This window comes from Cricetulus griseus, chromosome 4 (genome assembly GCF_003668045.3).
Source record: "Cricetulus griseus strain 17A/GY chromosome 4, alternate assembly CriGri-PICRH-1.0, whole genome shotgun sequence".
Lineage (NCBI taxonomy): Eukaryota > Metazoa > Chordata > Mammalia > Rodentia > Cricetidae > Cricetulus > Cricetulus griseus.
This window is the reverse complement of record NC_048597.1, coordinates 87,978,075-88,000,122: the sequence shown is the minus strand read 5'-3', so window position 1 is coordinate 88,000,122 and position 22,048 is coordinate 87,978,075. Positions and strand designations below refer to the sequence as shown.

The window sequence follows — 22,048 nt, the reverse complement described above, 5'->3', positions numbered from 1 at the left end:
TACTCTGTGGATATGTGGATACCTAGAGAAACCATTAATCTAAGCTAATGAGAAAATGTTCTGAGGAAATCCAGTATTAAGTCAGAGCCTGTCTAACTTGATATCTATATTCTGCATCACATTTTTAAGCCTGCTTTCACCTCCGTGATCATTTTTCAAATTTAAACAATCCTCTCCCCAGTATAAGGTGCTTCAGTTTGTATTCTAAGCCTGATATATGAACTGGAAGTTACACATAAATATGACAGAACACAAGATCAGATCTATAGTCCTTAGTGCTAATATAAACCTTAAGTATTAAACACAAAAACTACATAATGAGAATAATAAATATTCTAGTCACGTGGTAGGAATTGTATGGTTCCTTTTTTATTCAGAAGAGTATTTTTGGGAAACAGCTTCAACAAGTCTAAATATGTATAGAAATAATGCCTTTTGAGTAACGCTATAATATAGAGACAAAGTGAATGCCTTTAAAGCATGAAAATTCTTGTCATCCCAGAACATTGCTTCATAGATATTCAAACTCAAATCATGCTTGGGAATGTTCGTTTTGAGAGCCTCTGAAAAATAGTAACTTTTATTTTCCGAGAGTCAGGTGGTAGAAAAGAAGTCTCAATTTCCCTGGATACAATTTTCTACATATTGACAATGCCATACAAGTTTATTTACTACCACAACAAGTGCAACCATAATGACCTTATCCACACTGACTTCCTCATCAAATAATCCAGTTTCAAATTGTACTCAAAAGATACAAGGACTTAGAAGCTTAACAGCTCTTTGGGGAATACCCTAGTCTATAGTCACTTATACAGTACTTATATATTGCTCACCCAGTTGCTCAAAAATCAAAACAAAGCAAACTTTGAAATGTCAATGTGATTCATGGTGCAAGAGGACTTGGCCAAAGTTCAGATTGCTAGCCTCCTTCCACCTACACTCAGGTATTTATGTGGCATATAGAGAAAAAAAGTGTTAGATTAGCTGATGTCTCTGCCCTACACATAGGCACATGTTAACAGGCAAAGAATAAAACAGAAATTGAAGAAAGGGTGAGATTCAGGACCTCCCTTTCATAGACATGTTTCTCATTTAGAGACACTATGGTGTCATATGACCAAGGAACAACAGAATGCCACGATTAGACTTATAAACAAATTTTATAAAGATATAAATGAGAACATTGTATTATGTCCTAATTGGAATAATAGCTGCTTTAGCCTGATGATTTTTCTTGGACACTCTGATCATTCACAGTTAATGATATACTGCCTGGGACATGGCAATATACCAAGACTGGCTTCATGATTTTGTTTTGTTCTAGTGTCCTTGATGCCACAAAAGCAACTAGCAAAAGAACAGGCCTCCATATGCTTTTAAATTCTTAAAATAATGGGTTATGGCATTGACAAATTAAAATGTATCCAAAACATAACTGTCAATTTTGTCAAAACATAATGGAAAATGTATGTTAAAGATAACTCTGTTATGTTATGATTCACTGATGATGCTTAAACTTATGAACCCAGATGAGTAAGAGAAAATGTGAAACACATGTACCACAAGAGAAATGTTTTGAAACAACACAAATCTAGCAGTACTTAATGAATGCTGTATAAATAAATGAACATTCTGGAAGCTAGTCAGTCATGCTGCAAGATTCTGTAGACCAACATGGTCTGCTTCAGTCTACCATCTTCTGGGACATGTTCACTTCTGGTGCTTGCTCCTGACATCCTGCTCTGTGATAGGTACAGGTTGTCAGAGTAGGAAAAGTCATACCAAGATATACTTGCTCTCTGTCCATTACTTGTAAAACAAAATTCAGAAAAGTCACATGTCTGATTCCTCTGTCACTGCTCTTGCACATCCACAGAACCTATCCTCCTCTGGAACTGGACTGTGGCAGGGAATGATCAGCATTTTATATTGAATGAATTATTCACCATTCAAAAGAAGACACAATAACACAATAGGTCAGAGTTCAGAATGTAAACGGAAAACCTAATCTAAGTACTGATATTAACTCATTGGTTTAGATGTGATGAATTCTGACTAATGTTTTCCCAGGAATGAAACAACGTATTCCAATGTAGAAAGACATTGGAATATGGGTTTGCATAAATGACTGATTCATACATAAAGGATTTAAAGACTTCCCCAGGCCATTGGCTAGTTTTATTGGTATAGACAATATTCATTTTTAGAGAGCAGAGTGTCCTACTGACTTTCAATATGCTATTTCTGGCCTAGCATTTTCTAAATATTTCCTTTCTCACCTCCTGTGGCATGTATTGGAAGACTTTGTCATCATCCCAAGTCACATTTGCATGTAGCTATTACATGTCCGAGGGTACTCAAGAGGAGGTATTCCTGTGGTATGATAACTGTCCTGGGAGAAGTAATCATGAGGCCTGAAAAAAAAAGAAGAGCTACAAATGTGTTTTGAAGGTTGTTTTCTTCTTTAATGCAGGGTCTCATGTGGGAGCTATGAGGGATGAAAGTTTCCAAACTCTCTATAGAGTAGAGATGTCTTCCAAAAATATACTTGATTAATGTGATGATTTCACTCTCCAACAACATTACAAAAGCTTATGCCAGAAACATAGGAGCTGTGTATACAGCTCATGGCCACCTTCAGATCCATGTCTCCATGTTCTCACTTGTACTGAGGTAGACACTTCTATTTTATAATGTTCTCTTGGATTTTTATCTTCTGGATCCTGCAGACTCATGTTGTTATGTGCACCTTGGATTTTTCTGATTGCTCTTTGAATACACAATGGAATCAATATAGTGATGGAAATGTGGTGATTGCTGCATTTGTATCTCTTTTTAATTATTTTCTGGAAAACAAAACAGCTGATTATGATGCTAAAGGAAAATATAATGTGAGGTAAGTGTTTTTAAAAAATCATTCATTTTCAGAACTCATTTTCATTGTCTTCAAAGAAGTTTGGAAGTAGCTTTTATTTCGCTTGAAGACTTCCTACACCTGTTGTCACCTAACTCTTTTTCAGGTAGTTTTTCTGTTCATTTATTTTCTTCTACCAAGAATAGAAAAGGAGTTTGCTTTTTATTAATGTTATTTAAGGTTTGATAACCTGATTCTCTCTATCTTTCTCTACCTTGTCTTTAGCTGGTGAGGGTTGCAATATTTAATAGTTTTCAATGCAGAAGGAATGTTGAATTCAAAGTTGACCAATCACTTTGGGTAATTTCCACAGTGTAGTGGTTGTCTTGGCTCCAGTGTTCCTTATGCAATTTACAGAGCTTGGAATTGTGTGTGCTGTCTGCTTCAGATTGGGGAGGAGTAATATTAGATTTTGGAATCTGGACTCCTTATAATTCTTTCAGATGACTCACAACATTACTCTTTAGTTTTTATTTGAAATCTTGTAAATTCTGTCAATATGGCTTGTTTGTGATATTTGATTCCCCTTTCTAAGTATTTGCATACAGATAGAGATGTATTAAGGAAGACACATTGGTTCCATGGTGGTCAGTGAGGGCAGTTTTTAGTTTGTTTGATACCTATAGCATTAGAAGACATTGGCAGACATTTAGTAGAATTGAGTGGACTATGCTGGAAAGAAATGCCCATGTCAGGCATTCTTTTTGTGAAGAATGTAAGACATAATTTATTTCATGTAGAGATTCTCTATCTGTAGGATCCACACATTAAGATCTGAAATGGAGAAAGATGGCTTGCATTCAGTTTAGAACACAACCCTGTAAAATGGAAATGCAGAAGCAAATTCAACGTGGTGACAATTGTCTTTCCAGCTGAAAGAAAATTAGGAGTGAAGATGAATTTAGGCCACTGTGATATCATTTGGTAATTGTTGAAACTTGATTAAAGTACTAAGCAACAAGCTGAATGACAATGGGGCATTAAAAATGATCGAGATGATCAAGTAGAAAATTTGACAAAAACTTAGTTAGTTTTGACAACTTAGACTGAAATGAACATTGTCCATGTGCCCACACAAATCCAATTATAGTTGCATGCCCATGTGATTACATGCAAGGAGTGAGTTAATTTTTTCTCTTCAGTTTGTTTTCCTCACATTTTTGTTTACATCATCACAGCATGTTTTTCCAGGGTATTCATATGAAATTCAGGTCCTCTGGGTGGCAGGGCCACACAAATACCTGCACTATCTTCCTAAACCAATTTAAATTTTAAATGATCAACTTTAAGAATTATTTGTATGGCTATGGGTCTTGTCTTCCTGTGATTAGCCTTTCCAGGAATTTATACTTCTTAAATTTTTCTCTTCCGTGTGTATGGTATTGATCATTCTGTAGATAGAGGAAGGATGAGTGGGCTGATCCATTAGTACCCATATGAAAGTTCAACTGAATAAAATTTAAGTGTTTATACAGGCCTTTCTTAACTTATTGAGCTGAAGAAATGGATGTTGTGGAAAGGGCATAAGCCAGGGTTCCTCAGAGAAGAGTCCTTCAAAATAGCTAAAATAAAACCAAACAGATGAACAGATTCTGGTCATAATACAGATGTTGATGACAGAATTTATGCTAGGAGTGTATCATGTGAGTGGTCATATCTGCAACACACAAACTCAGACTGTCAGGAATAGTATAATTCCTATTGAGAGTAGAGTTAAGTACAGAATTGGTACAATTACCCCTTGTCATAGGATGAGAATAGGAAAGAAAACCATAAAAAAATCTCACTGCAGTGTTTTCCATGAGTATGAGGAGACTGAGAATTTTTCTCACTGTTGTAAGGATAGCAGTTTGGTGGAAACAGTTGAGATATTTTGAGATTACCAGTATATGCTCAGAATCAGCTTCTCTCTCTTTCTTGTATTATAATGTTGTGGGAAACAATCAGAGATAAAATTTGAGCAAATATGTTTAGCATAATTAGTAACACCAGTTTTGTTTAATAAGATGAAATGTGAATTTATCCTGGACTAGACCATGTTCCAGTCCTTCAAAAAGATTTTAAGTTGAAACAGTTGTTTGTTAGATCAGACTCCTGCATGAAAAATGTTACCCAGGGCATTGTAAGAGAAGCCAGTTGAGACTAAGATTCTTAATGTGAGATTCTTGAATAATTCCCAAAATCAATGACTTGGCTGACAGAATTCCTTGTAGTCCCTTCAAATCAGGGAGCATGAATAGTTAGTGTACTGAAGAACACAATCTAACTGTGGGACAAAATCTTTGAGAAAGAGGTGATGTTCCATAGTTGGCAAAAACTACTTTTAGGTTTGACCTGAGTATTTAGGAAGATTATCTGTTTTCTCAGCCATTGATAGACACTGCAGTGCTGAAGAAAGCCAAAGTATTTCCTTCTATGTATATATTGAGCTCTATCTATTTTTTCACAAAGAGAATCAAGGATTGAGAAATAAATAACATTTCATATGATCAAGCATAATTTTTGAGGACTGCAATCATAACTAAAAAGCATAATCAATGTTTTAAAGATCATTTTTTACTGGTTCATGCATAAGACTACACATTTAGTACTATTTAATTCTGTTTCTGTTCTGTTGAGAGCTATTGGTAGCTCAAGCTAGGTATTCTCTTGGGCCTCTAAGGATCTCTGATTCTTCAAGCCTTCTTGTGTCACTGTCCTTCTTATTGAGCATAAGCCAAGAACTTTCTTTTGCTGTCTGTGATTTCCTTGAATACCCAGAGGTTAAGTATCAGTGTTTTGACTCTCCTAATTATAGACTGGGTACAGAAAAGAATTAAATCTAAATTACAGCCAGTTTTTCATAATTGTTAATCTTATTCCACAGAGATTTTAATACCATATGTTTTATCTTTAAATCTAAAACTCTGTGTACCTTAACCCACTTACAAGCTCACAATTTACAAATGCTTTGTAGTATATTTTGCTCCATTTTGAGAACATCCATATATCAATATCTTTATATATAATTCTTCTTTTAAAAAACAATGTCAATCAGTTACTGGATGAAGGCTCAATGATGGCAAACAAGGTAGTCATCAATTTCATTATAGGGGGAGGGCATTTAGGGTAGCCTCTCCACTGTTGCATAGATTAGCAGATTGTACAAGTAAGCACTCATCTAAACTCCTGGAATCCAGTTGTAAATAGGGAGGAATGATACTATCAGCAAAGGGGTCAAGACCATGTTGGGGAAACCACAGAAACAGCTGACCTGAGGAAGAGGGAGCTCACTGATTCCTGACTGATAGTTGGAGAACATGCATAAGACCTAACTGGGTTCCCTGAACATGGGTGTCATTTGGGGGACTTTGTCAGTCTATGGGCCACTAGAAGTGGAACTAGTATATATCCCTAGTGCATGAACTGGCATTTTGGAGCCCATTCCCTATGGAGGGACAACTTGCTCAGCTTAGATCCAAGTGGTAGGGCCTTGGTAATGTGCTACATGATGTGACAGACTTTGATGATTTCCCATGGGAGGCCTCACCCTCTCTAAGGAGTGAATGGGGATTGGGATGCGGTGATTTGGGGAGAAGTTGGAGGGAAGGAGGGATAAGGTACTGGGATTGGTATGTAAATTCATATTGTTTTCAAAATAAAAATAAAAAAAACAATTTCAAACTTTATATCATTTTAACTTTTAATCTTTCTAAATACAACGAGACACAATGAGTTTAACACATACATTTGCAAACAATCTAGAGAATATTAATGCAGGTGTTTCTCCTTTTTCGAAGTTCTGAATGACACCATGTTTCAAATTCATACCTGTTCATACTAGGGAACCAATGAACTTATTCAGCTTTCATACAGAGAATGGTAAGGTGTTTCTGATGAGAGAGTTGGTGACCGATTATCAGTCACACTGAAAATTCTTCACTCAGTATATATATAATTTTGCATCACATTATAGATATCCTTTCCCACCTTTAAAAAACACTGACTAGTCATTTCCTCTCTTTTTAAAGACATATTAACACTTAAATAGTCAGTTTGTAGTTGCTTAGTCCACCCATAGTTGAAAGTATGATTGGCTGTTGCTTTTCTCAAAAGAAAGGTCAGAAGCCTCTGTTTCAGTCATTCAACTCTCATTCATATACCTTTTGTTATTAATGAGTCTATAGTGGCTAGAAATATCATTAAATAATTATTTGTGTCTATAAATACATTTATATACATATATCAGATTTAAAAATAAAACATATAGACTATCATTTCTGAAAAAATAATTTTATCTTTCTGTCAAAGAAGACATTGAGACAGCAGATTCCTCTCCCTTTACCCTTCCTAGTCCACACCACTTCATTTATCCCCATAACCACTGCTGTTCTGTTCCTTTCAGAAAAGAGCAGGCCACCCAGTTGATATCATGACATAACATGACACAATATGTTTAGGGCTAAAGCCTCATATAAATACTGGACAAGGCAACCCAGTAGGAGAATAAATACCACAGAAACTGGCAAATGAATCAGAGACACCCTCCTCCCAATGTTTGGTTCCAAAATCCTTTAAGATAACAAGCATAGCATATAGGTGGACAGCCTAGCACAAACCCATGATTCATCTTTCAATTTCTTCCAGCCCTATGAGCCCCGATTATTTGATTCTTCAGCCATGTTCTCTTGGGGCCCTCAGCCACCCTCTGGCTCCTATAATCTTTCCTCTCCCTCTGCTGGCAGGTTCCCTCACATTAGCCTAAAGTTTGGCTGTGGTTCTTAATATAGGCTACCACCTGTTGCTACAGGAAAGAAAGGACAATGCACAATAAGAGAAAAATCTCCTGGTGTAGAAGTAATCATCTCTTAAATGTAACTTATAACCATAAGGAATAGAAAACATGTTTGAAAACCAAAATTGATTCAACACATGGAAGATTCCACTGGCTGATTACTTCCAAAGAGTGTCAAAAAACTAGTGTGTTGTATCACAAATAAATAAAAGACCCAGAGACAAATATTGAGGTTCAAGCTTCAAGCTGAATATTAGAAAATCAAAACAGCTGGACCCTAACTTCTTACATCTTCCTCATGGTGAATGGGTTGGCGCTATCTCCAGGAACTCACACCAAGCCTCAGACAGTAATCTCTTCTCAGTGTGGCTGGAGATTCAATGCCTCTCTGAGACATTGCTTCTGTCTGTATAAACTTCCTAATGTTGTGATTAAAGGTTTGAATGATAATTTGCTTTTATACTGATTCACAGTTGTGTAGGTCTGGGTGTCCTTGGAATTACAGAGATCCATATATCACTTAATTCTGATCCTAGGATTAAAGGTGTATACCACCTCCTAGCTTCTGGCTGCTGGGATTAAGGGTGTGTGCTTGGCTTATATGGCTTGTGATTGACTTTGCCTTTTCTGAGTCCTCAGTCAGGCTTTCAAAATTTATAAATAATATATTACTACAGTGTGTTTGCTATGTGGGTCTGCTTATTCAAAAATATCTCCAGTGCATTCAATTCAACTCCTCTCTTCTTCCTATGACTTGTATATCCATCCAAGGCTGTTTCACAATGAAATAATCACTTGCTCTATACCATGGACATTCAAATTATAACCATTACTGGGATAACATAAAATTATTTCTTTACATAAATGTGACATTAAAATTATAAAAGAGGTTGCATCAAACTTATAGGTTCTATGGTATGGGTCCTCTTTTTATTTAAATTAGAAATAAGTTCATTTCACATGTCAATCCCAGTTCCACTCCTATCTCTCCTCCCCTGCCCTCCACCGTCCCCCATCCTAAACCCTTTCTGCTCCCCAGGGAGGGTGGGGCCTTCCACAGGGGATCTTCAAAGTCTGTCATATCATTTGGAGCATGCCCTAGACCCTCCCCAGTGTGTCTAGGTTAGAGAGTATCCCTCTATGCGGATAGGGCTCCCAAAGTTCATTTGTGTACTAGGGGTAAATATTGATCCGATACCAGTGGCCCCATAGATTGTCGAGAACTCCAAACTGACCTCCTCTTTCAGAAGTTCTGAACAGTCCTATGCTGGTTTCCCAGATATCTGTCTGGGGTCCATGAGCAACCCCTTGTCCAGGTCAGCTGTTTCTGTGGGTTTCTCCAGCCTGGTCTTGACCCTTTTGCTCATCACTCCTCCCTCTCTGTAAATGGATTCCAGATTTCAGCTCAGTGTTTAGCTGTGAGTGTCTGCTTCTCCTTCCATAAGCTACTGGATGAAGGCACTAGGATGGCATATAAGGTAGTCATCAATCTCATTATCAGAGAAGGGCATTTAAGGTAGCCTCTTGACTGTTGTTTAGATTCTTAGTTAGAGTCAAACTTGTAGGTCTATCGACATTTCCCTAGTGCCAGAGTTCTCTTTACACCTATAATGGCTCCCTCTATGATGGTATCTATTTTTTTGCTCTCCTCTATTCTTCCCCTGACAAGATCTTCCTGTTCCCTCCTGTATTCCTCTCCCCTCCTCTTCTACCCTTCTCTTTCTTCAAACTACCTCTCCCCTCCCCCATGCTCCACTTCAGCTTAGGAGGTCTTGTACCTTTCCCCTTCTCCCAGGGATGATGTATGTCTGTTTTAGGGTCTTCCTTGTTTCCTAGCTTCTCTGGAGGTGAAAATTCTAGACTGCTACTTCAATGCACTAGGTCTAAAATCCATACTTGAATGAGGACATACAATTTTTGTCCTCTCACAACTGGGTTGCTTCCCTCAGGATGGTTTCTTCTAGATCCATCCATTTGCCTTCGAGTTTCATGTTTCTATTGTTTTCTTCCCTTCTGAGTAGTACTTCATTGTGTAAAATACTACATTTTCTCCATCTATTCTTCAGTTGGGGGGCATGTAGGTTGCTTTCCATTTCTGGCTGTTACAAATAATGCTGCTATGAACATGGTTGAACAGATGTCTTAGTTGTGTGAATATGCATCTTTTGGGTATATGCCCAAGAGTGGAATTGCTGGACGTTGTGGTAGATTGATTCCTTTTTTCCTCAGGAACCACCATACTGATTTCCAAAGTGGCTGTACTTTTTGGCACTCCCACCGGCAGTGGAGGAGTGATCTCCTTTCTTCACATCCTCTCCAGCATAAACTCTCTTGGTGTTTGTGATTTTAGCCATTCTGACAGGAATAAGATGGTGTCTCAGGGTTGTTTTCATTTACATTTCCCTGATGGCTAAGGAGGTTGGAATGTCTTTCAGCCATTTAGATTCCTCCATTGGTGATTCTGTATTTAATTCTGTACCCCACATTTTAATTGGATTATTTGGTGTTTTGTGACTAGCTTCTACAGTACATTGTATATTTTGGTAATCAGCCTTCTGTCAAATATTGGGTTGGTGAATATCTTTTCCCATTCTGTGGGCTGCCGTTTTGTCTTGTTGACTGTGTCCTTTTCCTTACTGTGGCTTCTCAGTTTCAGGCAATCCCAATTATTAATTATGGATCTCAGTGTCTTTGATACTGGTATTATGGTCAGGAATCTGTCTCCTGTACCAATAAATTTGAGGGTACCACCTACTTTCTCTTCTAAGAGCTTCAGTGTGACTGGATTTATGTTGAGGTCTTAGATCCATTTGGAATTAAGTTTTCTGCATGGCTATCTATATGGATCTATCTGCAGCCTTCTACATGCATGCATCCAGTTATGCCAGCACCATTTGTTGAAAATGCTTTCTTTTTTCCATTGTATAATTTTAGATTCGTTGTCAAAAATCAGGTGTCCATGAGTATGCAGGTTAATATCAGCTTTTCAATTCTATTCTCGTGATCTACTGTCTATTTTGTGCCAATACCAAACAGTTTTCAAACTATAGCTCTATAATAGAACTTGAAATCAAGGATTGTGATTCCTCAGGAAGTTTGTTTATTGTATAGGTTTTTTGGCTATCCTGGTTGTTTTGGTGTTCCACATAAAGTTGAGAACTGTTCTTCCAAAGTCTGTGAAATATTTTGCTAGGATTTTGATGGGGATTGCATTGAATCTGTAGATTGCATCGGGAAAGACTGCCATTTTTACTATGTGGATCCTGCCTATTCAAAAACATAGGCGATCCTTCCATTTTCTGCTATCTTCTTTAATTTCTCTCTTTAATGACTCAAAATTCTTTTAATACAGGTCTTTCACTTTTTGGTTAGTGTTACCCTAATGTATTTTTATGTTGTTTATGGCAGTGGTAAAGTGTGACGTTTCATTGATTTCTTTCTCAGAGCATTTCCCTTCTGTATATAGTAGGGCTCCTGATTTTTTTTTAGTTAATCTTCTATCCTGCCACTTTGCTGAAGGTATTTATCAGATGTAGGAGTTCCCTGGTAGAGATTTTGGGTCACTTATGTAGACTATCATATCATCTGCAAATAGTGAAAGTTTGACTTCTTTTCCAAATTGTATCCCATCTACCTCCTTTTGTTGTCTTATTGCTCCTGCTAGAAATTCAAGACAATATTGAAGAGGTATGGAGAGAGTACACAGCCTTGTCTCGTCCCTCATTTAGAGGATTCTGGTTGAGTTTCTCTCTATTTCGTTTGATGTTTACCTGCTGTATATTGCTTTTATTATGTTTAGGTATGTTCCTGTTATCCCTGATCCCTCCAGGACCTTTATCATGAATGGGTTTTGGATTTTGTCAAAGGCTTTTCAGAATCTAGTGAGATGATCATGTGGGTTTTCTTTTTCAGTCTGTTTGTATGGTAGTTTACATTGATGGATTTTCATATGTTGAACCATCATTGCACCCCTGGGATCAATCCTACTTGATCATGGTTGATGATTTATTTCCCTGATGTGTTCTTGGTTTTGATTAGCAAGTATTTTATTGAGTATTTTTCATCAATGTTCATGAGGAATATTGGTCTGAAGTTCTCTTTTATAGTTGTGTCTATGTGTTCCATTTGTACCAAGGTTATTGAACCCTCATAACTTCGGCAATTGCTTCTATTGTAGGGAACACTTTAAGGAGAATTTGTGTTAGCTGTTCTTTGAATTTCTGGTATAATTCTTCACTGAAGCCATCTGGTTCTGGGCTTTTTTGGTTGGGAGACTTTTTGATGACTGCTTCTAATTCATTAGGGTTTATAGGTCTACTTAAAGCACTTATCTGGCAGTCTCTGGGTGGGCTGGATCCCTCCAGTATAGGATCTGCCATAAATAGTCTCCAGGCCTAGGTGTCTATGAGCAGGACAAAGGAAGGCAGGCAAGAAACAGGCTCATGCTTACCTAGTCCTTAGTATGGGTCCTCTTAAGGAATACTGTCAATACATTTCCACAGGTTCAACATGAAGAACTACCAGTGTTCTTTGGCCTTTATATTTGCCACAGAGGAGATCAACAGGAACCCTCATCTTTTACCTAACACATCACTAGGATTTGATCTCTATAATGTCCAAAGAGGTGAATGGGATTTTTTCAGTGAAGCTTTTTATTGGCACAGAAATGGGAAGAAACATTCCTAATTACACATGTAGAAGGGAAAATAAGACTGTTGCTTTACTGACAGGACCATCATGGAAAACATCTGCACATCTTGGTATATTGCTGAATCTCTACAAATATCCACAGGTGAAGGATGTGGCTGTGAGCAAGCAAACAAATTGTATTAAGCTGCAGTAATTTCAGGTGTTTTCTCATGTAAAGGAGAGAAGCCCATCACTTTTCTATCAAACACAAGGCAGGCATTGGTTGAGAGTTACTTGGCATGAGATAGGGAAGACAGGGTTGGAGGTTACAGCTGGTGTTTAGGACATGAATTCTCAATAAGAGGCTTCAAGAATGAGATAGGATTTTAAAAATCTGTGAAGAGTATTTAGACAATATCAATCACAAGTGCTCCCCTGAGTCTAAGATTGTGTGCTATATCAATGTTTTAAATCTTCTTTCTGATTTTAAATTCCCTTCAGTTTAGTTTTGGGTCATTTAACACTATACTTAGTGACTGAGGCCAGTTTTCTTCTCTCTACAAGATAGCTCCAAAGGACACATCTCTGGTACTTGGTATTGTCTCCTTGATGATTCATTACAGCTGGTACTGGGTAGGCTTGATCCTCATAGACAACCAAAAAGGAATTCAGATTCTATCAGACTTGAGAGAAGAGTTGCACAGGAATAGAGTTTGTGTGGCTTTTGTGAAAATGATGTCAGAAAACCTAATATATTTTGACAGTAAAAACAAAGAAAATTTTGAGCTGATGATGTCAATATCTGTAAATGTAGTTATCATCTATGATGACAAAGAATCTTTACATTGCATAATGGTATATTTAATATATGGGTTTTATACATGTAAAGTCTGGGTCATGAATTCACAATGTGATTTATCTCAAGTTAATGACCCACTCATTTTTGATTCACTTCATGGGACTCTATTTTATGAACACCACCATGATGAGATTTCTGATTTTAAAAAGTTTGTCCAGATATATAGCCCTTCCAAATATCCAGAAGACCATTATCTTTCTTTGTTTTGGAATAAATTCTTCAATTGCTCTTTTTCTCTGATTGTAAAATATCAGGTAACTGTCTACCCAATGCTTCTTTGGAATTGTTGCCTTCAAATCAATGGGAAATGGACATGACTGAAGAGAGTTATAATATATATAATTCTGTATATGCTGTGGCTCACAGTCTTCATGAAATGATTGTCAAACAAGTAGAAACTCAACCTCATAGAAATGGGAAGTTGAATGTCCACCCTTGGGAGATAATTTCATTTCCTGTGTATTTTAACAACAGCATTGTGACATACTAAATTGATTACAAAAGCCCTTGATACACCATTGTACTTTTTGGCAGATTTTACCCAAAGGAAGCCTGTGTGTATTTTCTTGTCTAAATATTATTACAGACACATGTGTCATTTTCCATGATGAATGTGTGGCAATAAGAAGAATGAAATGTGGGTTTGTCAATACCAACTGATGTGTGATGTCCTCATGTACGCTGAGAATATGTGTGGTTTTTATTGGTTGATGAAAACACCTGCTTTGTCCAATGGCATTTCAGAATGTAGCCTGTCAGGTAATCCAAGCAGAGATACAGGAAAGAAAAGTGTATAGTCAGGGAGACACCAGCAGCAGCCAGAGAAGCAAGTTGTAGCCACGAGCTCATAGTAAAGTAGAAAATACTAGCAATTGATTAATTTTAATGTACTAATAAGAAATGAGCCTGAGCCATTGTTCAAACCACTATAATGAATATTAGGCCTCTGGGTGATTATTTTAAAAGCTCGTACAAGACCGAGTGGGACACATAAAGCCACCAGCTACAACCCACTTTCTATTACAAATAACCACAGAATCTTCTTGTGAAAATGTGCTAAATTTGGTATACCATTACCTCTACATACATTTCAGGATAGAAATAGGAGATGTAGATCCTAAATAAAAACACATGCTATTAGACTTTTAATGTTTAATCACTGAAGATATGGCTATGTTGCCAAAGTGACAATTTATTATAGTTTAGAAATATACATAAAAATTTACAAGTTGAAAATTGGGTATTTTTCCTAATTATTTTGATGTGTCTAGCATTTACAAATTTTGAATATTTTCTTCAATCAGTAATCTTGGGTATTCCATTTTTTATTTTCTTTATGGGTCGTGTGGCAGTGCTCTTGTGATACTCAGTGACAGTCTAGCAACACCATTGTGCTAATTGGAGAGCTTTCATCATTAAAATCATATAACTTCTTGTAACTTGCATTTCATGTCAAGTATTAAAATTATTATGAGAGTGTGTTCTACTTTCTGTTGAATATTTTCTGGGACTAAATTCATAATATGACTATATAACTCTTTTAGCTTCACCATTTTCTCAATAAAATCCATTTCAAAAATGGAGCTGGACACCATCTAGTTTGGATTCACCAATGAATTTAAATGAAGAGTATGATATTATCAATTTTCGGAATTTTCCAAAATTTCACAAGCAAAAGATTAAAGTTGTATCATTTTCTCCAAAAGCTCCCCAGGGCCAGCAACTGTTTTTGTCTGATCATTTGATACAGTGGGTGACAGGATTTACAGAGGTGAGCTGATTCATATATCATAGCACTCATCACTGTATGAATAACATTTGTTTCCTTATGTAATGATTTCTGGTTCATTACATGAGACCCATGAATATACACAAAACAGTTGTTGACATGAGTAAATTCTTTATAGCATTATTGTGGGCAATGGGATCCATATGTTTCTGCATTGGCAAATATTTCAAGTGATAAATTGATTTTCTATTTGTATAAATTTCATCATTCTGCTTAGTCAACACTGACTTTAGGTTTAATTTGATTGGAAAATAGTAAATGTCACAGTATGGTAATATCCCCTTTTGATTTCCAGCAATACCAAAAGCATAGTATTAAAAAGGACACATTTCAATGTGTTAATTGAATGTCTTGCTGCAGAAAAATTCAGTAGATCAAATACTCAAAAATATACACCAAAGTAAAGCAACCCAAGATATAGACTTAATAGGGTCTCATGTGGTAGTTGTATTCCATCAAGATTCAAGCAGTCATGGCTGTAGTAGCCTGAGAAAGTTATTCCTATTGCTTCTTTTTATGGATGTATATAGGGGTGAGTAATGGTCTTCAAATTCATTTCTTGGTTTCATTCCTTCCAGAAAACAGCTCAATGAAATATGGCTAGCTACTTTTAGAGTATTTCATGCCTCTTCAATTACCTTAATATTGAACACCTCCTAACATAAATACTCCAAGATTTGTTTGCATTGTAATTCTGGATGAATTCTTTCAATTTTATACCCAAAATATATTAAATATAATGATAATAAAAGTTTGTTTCCTCCATCTATTAGAAAACACAGAGTAGGAACATAATGACATTCTAGTTACCCTTACAGACATGTATTCAATGATAAGCCCTACTATTATTTTGCCTTGATCTTACACTCTCTCATCTCTTCTGAGAATGTTATCATTGGATCATTGTTTTAACACATTGAACAATATAGGGCATACCATTTTGAACTAGAAGCATTTGTAGATTCATCTAGAGTTATTAATATAAAAATTAATGTCATCTCATCATCCAATATTGGAAAATGATCTATTATTTTATCATTGTACCCTCCTAAGTATTTTTCCTCTTGTATTTATTTCTCAGCTTCCTCGCTCTGTGTGTAGTGAGAACTGTGTTCCTGTATTCAGAAAATCACCTCAGGAAGGCAAGGCTCTCTGTTGCTATGATTGTACTCAATGTCCAGACAATAAAATATCCAATGAGACAGGTAATTGTCAGTATAACTGGGATATTTCCCACCTCTCCACAGTGTTCTGGGATGTCCAAGAAGATAGAAACCTTCTGTGAAGGAGGAGCAGAGGCAAGAAATTGTAAAAACTAGTTGAGAATGCATCATCACATCCATTAATGCTAGTGTTGAGATTAATCTTGGCAGTGTTGAACACTGCTATTTTTAGAGAAACTTAGAACTGAAGTTCAATGATCAGTTTTTCATAGCAATTTAGGCACAATGGAGGAATCCTGTGTAAAAATACATCCAAGGTCTCTCTGAGTTCGAGGCCAGTCTGGTCTCTAGAGTGGGTGCCAGGATAGGCTCCAAAGCTACACAGAAAAACCCTGTCTTGAAAAACCAAAAAAAAAAATACATCCAAGGACCTGAAAATAGGCATGACATAATTGAAATTGAATCAGAGGGGCAAACACAGAAAAAATGTTGAATAAGGAGAGAACCCCAAGAAGGAATACCCATCATTAAGATTTTGGCCTAATGACATTCTCCATTTATTAATTTGAATATTTTATGTCAATACACTTCCCCAAACACTCAGAGATTTAAAAGTTATTTAACAATGATACAGATTTTCTTTCTTTCTTTCTTTCTTTCTTTCTTTCTTTCTTTCTTTCTTTTTGGTTTTGCGAGACAGGGTTTCTCTGTGTAGCTTTGGAGCCTATCCTGGCTCTGGCTCTGGATACCAGGCTGGCCTTGAACTCACAGAGATCCACCTGCCTCTGCCTCCCGAGTGCTGGGATTAAAGGCATGCGCCATCAACGCCCAGCCAGATTTTCTTTTTTAAAATATTTTTTAAAGTTTTTTTTATTTAATATGTATACAGTGTTCTGTACATAGATGGTTGTGAGCCAACATGTGGGAATTGAACTCAGGGCCTCCGGAAGTGCAAACAGTGACCTTAACACCTGAGCTATCTCTCAAGTCCCCTAATACAGAATTTCTAACTTTGGGGTTCCTATTAAGTACCTACTTTCAAAATGCATATATTAATAATGGGCAAACACAACATCAAAGTTTATTGTGCATAGAGATGCTTTGTGTACATTAGTGGCATGGTAAGTTCATGCACAAGTTACCCATAAACATTGGAGAAACCGTGAGATGTCAACATCAAACCATGAATGGTTACAATTATAGAATATACTTCAAAATTTCAGAAAGAAGCTAAAACATATATTATAAATTGTTCAAAACAGAGAATCTTAAACTTCAAATCATGTAGAATGACCTGCATTTATCTCTGAAAATTACATATTTAAATCCCTATGAAGTATTTGACATGTTTCATAAGCTGGTGCTACATAAGACGTTGTGTTATGGCTATGATGAATCCATGCTCCATTAGAATCCTGTAGAAAGTAAATAGATGGGAAACTGAAGATTGAAGGTTGTGTGAAGGCACACAATAAAACTTTAAATTGAGGGTTTTGAGAAGGCACACAATGAAAACACCTTTAAGATCTTGTTTGGAGCTTCTAGCATGGGGGTACAGCTACATGGATACTTTTGAGCAAAGACTGGTCCTCCTCCACTTGGGGAAGATCCTCCTCTTTGACCAAGGGTACACCTTTGGGAAGGATGCATATGAGGTGCTGAGAATGTAAGGGGCCAGTCACCTAGCCAGCCAGATAAGATGAATCAATCCTGGCTTTCATGCAGTGACAGATTTTGCAGCCAGAGCACAACCTAACCATCATTGTAAGAAGCCTACTAGAGACCTCAGATGCTGTGAGTGGTCACAGGTAGAAACAGCACCTCCTCAGGTATTGTTGACACCTTGAGATGTTTATCTATTAGTGAATGTTGAAGCAGGCCTGTCAGTATAGTCCAACAGAACTTTACTAACATTACAATGAAGTCCAGTGCTATCATCAGATGATATAAATTTAAGTAAATATAAAACTAAGTGCCACGTTTATCATCTTTTAATACCAATATTGTAACATGTTATATCTATTACAAAGTATGTGTCCATCATTATGATGAAATAGGCCTCACATGTCTCTTCCAACAATAGCAGTATAAGTACCTACTGAAAATTAAACAACTATTGATTTATCGAAATATATATATATATATATATATATATATATATATATATATATATATATTTCTATATATATATGTTCATCAGGTAGTTACTTTTCTTGTTGACCACTCAAAAACTTGACAAATTGTCTCTCACTTTGAGAGTACAGATCTCTCAGCTGTAGGATCATGAGCTGCTACTCATTATGGTACTGTATTCAGGAAGAAGGAAGTGAGATGCATAACTTGTGCACCACCTGCTTGGTTTCTTTTCATTAACCTGGGACACTAGACCATGGAGTGGTGCACCAACTCAGGGCAGGTTTAACAACTTCCAACAGAGTGACACCCCCCACTCTCCTGGGGAAATTTAAATTCCATCAAAATTTCTGTTGATCTATTCAATTAGGGTATAAGTTCACTGAGCAAGAAGGGCATTATTTTCATTTTGGGAAATCATGCACATAAATTGTATGTGTGTGTGTGTGTGTGTGTGTGTGTGTGTGTGTGTGTGTGTAGTTATCTTTTCTTTCCTGCAATAAATACATGACTTAAAAAGGTAATCTTGGCACCAGCTGAATTATGAATACAGTAACTTGATAAGATTCCAAAGAAAATATCAAAATTAAAAATTAGGTTGACAAATACTGAATATTTTAAACTAAAGAAGACCTGTAATAAATGATGGATATTTATGTTAATTTTAGATGAAACCCACAAATTATCACTGAGAATTTATTTTAAAAATTAGTTTATCACAGACTAAGACAAGCATAATTATTTTTCATTATCAGGCAGTGGGGATATGTACCTTAATCACATCATTCTTGAGGCAGATGCAGAACATCTAGGAAAGAGTTTGTGGTCAGCCTGGTGTACAGACTGAGTTCCAGAACAGTCAGTATTACAGAGATAACCTGTGTCAAAAAAGCTGTGTTACAATAAAAATAAAAGACTCAGACTCATATGAAGGTTCAAGCTACAAGCTGAAATCAGAAAAGGAAGCAGTCAAGCCAGTAAGATCTTCACTCTACCCAGCTGAAACTGCAATCTTGTCTCCAGGAATTCTCAGAGGCAAAATCTCTAAATTCCTGGCTCCTCCTCATTTTATTCCTTTCTCCACCCAGACATATCACTCCTGTCTCCACCTCCCTAGTATTGGGATTGAATATGTGATCCCAGATGCAGACACCACACATGTGAAATCTGTGTGCTCTAGGACTTGATCAATTTCATGTAGTCAGTATGGTCTTGAACTAACAGAGATACATCTACCTCTTAAACCAAGTCCTGGAATTATTTGTGTATACTCACTTTGTATCTTGAATAACTAATATAGATCTTTTCCTATTTTGATCACTACTGGCTTTAATAAATCATAAAATGCATATCACCACCTTTTATACCTATCTGGTAAATATCTTTTCTCCATGAAAATGACTAAACACTAAGCTTCATGGAAGGGAGTTCTCAAGCATTGGGGAATCTAGTAATTCTTATTTCTGCATGAACCTTCTGAATATGAACATTCTGGATAATCCAATAAACTCCATGAAAATAGATAAATTTTAGACCAATGGCTGAGAACAGCATTACAAGAAAGAAAGTAAAAAACAAATTTTCCTGGTACTGAACTCACATGGCCAATTCTTGCATTAGGTGTTTCACCAAGTTAGTTTTATGCAAATTATGTTAATAATTTATAAGTGTATAAATTGGGGGAGATTAAAAACATATTTAAGTACAATGAAGAGGATAGAATTGTTGACATTATGTCTCAAAATAGACAATGGTCTCTTTCAGTTTGGGATTATTGACTTGAGACTACTTATGAATATTTACTGTTGAGAACTAATTTACTTGTGTCTGAAAAAAATCAGGGGAATAGATGTGGGTGACATGCCAGAAAGCTGCTGCTGGGAAGGGGCTTGATTGTGTGCAGTGTCCAGAAAGTCACTATGCAAACGCACAGCAGAACCACTGCCTCCAGAAAGAAGTAACATTCCTGTCCTATGACGATCCTTTGGGGATGGCGCTCTCCTTCATAGCCTTGGGATGCTCTATACTCACAGTTTGTGTTTTTGGTGTCTTTGTGACGCACCACCACACTCCCATAGTCAAGGCCAACAATTGGGGTCTCACTTATACTCTACTCATCACTCTGACCTTCTGTTTTCTCTGTCCCTTGCTCTTCATTGGCCGTCAAACACAGCCACTTGTATCCTGAAGCAGGGCTCATTTGCAATTCTGTTCACGGTGGCTCTCTCCACAGTCTTGGCCAAGACTATTACTGTAGTTCTGGCCTTCAAGGTCACTGTTCCAGGGAGAAGGGTGAGGTGGCTAATGATATCAAGGCCCCTAACTTCATCATTCCCATCTGCACCCTCATTCAGCTTGGGCTCTGTGGAGTTTGGTTGAACACCTCTCCTCCCTTTGTAGAACCAGATGCTTACTCTGAACATGGACACATCATCATTGTGTGCAACAAGGGCTCAACTGTCGCCTTCTACTGTGTCCTAGGATACCTCTGCTTCTTGGCACTTGGAAGCTACAGTATGGCCTACCTCTCCATGAACCTCCCTGACAATGAAGCAAAGTTGTTGACATTTATCATGTTGATGTTCTTCAGTGTTTGTGTCACCTTTCTTCCTGTCTACCATAGCACTAAGGGCAAGATCATGGTGGCCATGGAAGTCTTCTCTATCTTGGCTTCTAGTGCAGGCCTCCTGGGATGCATCTTTGCTCCCAAGTGCTACATTATTTTGTTAAGATCAGATAAGAACTCATTGCATTTCATCAAGAAAAACACATTCTAAGAGAAAATTCCAACCTACAGCTTAACCCATGTGTTTCTTAATTACATAGCAGTCTTTAAGACAGCTCCATTCTAACAGTCAGATATAATATTTTTGATGCAGATTTTTTCTTTCATATACTGATGAAATCAATATTTATGCTCTTATCTTTAATATGATTAATATAGTTCTCTATATTAGAATGTTCATACCCATGAATTCATTTTATTTCTTTGTTAGTATTAAAGAGAAAAGAAAAAAGTTGTGTATTAGTTTTTGCCTATTCAACATTTCATAACATTGCTGGTGAAGTACCAAATATTTCCATATATATACAAATGACTCTGCTGCATTTCATATGTTCCATGAATATATCCAGATCTCAATTCATGTATGGCATTTAAGATAAACATCATTCTCGTTATAGTGGAAGTGTATTTAAGGTAGCCTCTCCACTATTGCTTAGGGTCCTGCTTGGGATCATCCTTGTAGATTTCTGTACAATTCCCTATTGCCAGATTTTTCTTTAAACCAGTAGTGGCCCCCTCTACAGATGTGCCTCTTTTCTTGATCTCCTCTATTCCTCTACCCATTCAATCTTTCTGATCCCTCATTTTCTCCTCCCACCTTCTCTTCTCCCCCTTTCTCATATCTCCCTTGCTCTCCACTCATGCTCAACATTGGTTCACTGGGTCTTGTCCCTTTCTCCTTCACTGGGGGAACCTGTATGTATCTCTTATGGTTCTCCTTGTTTCCTTGCTTCTCTTTAGGTGGAGATTATAGGCTGGTAATCCTTTTCTATATGTCTATGATACATATATGAATGAGTACCTACCATTTTTCTCTTTCTGTGACTATGTTTCCTTGCTTTGGTTGGTTTCTTCTAGTTCCATCCATTGGCCTGTGAGTATCAAGATTCCATTTTTCCACACTGAGTAGTACTCCATTGTGCAAATGTACATATTTTCTGTATTTATTCTTCAGTTTGGGACATCTAGGTTGCTTCCAGGTTCTGGATATAACAGATA

The 22,048-nt window shown here is 36.9% G+C and overlaps 1 pseudogene; it reads left to right on the top strand.

Annotated features, from left to right (window-relative positions):
- The window catches only part of LOC107977824, a 28,263-nt pseudogene extending 7,222 nt beyond the window's left edge, over window positions 1-21,041 (top strand).
- The last annotated feature ends 1,007 nt before the right edge of the window (window positions 21,042-22,048 follow it).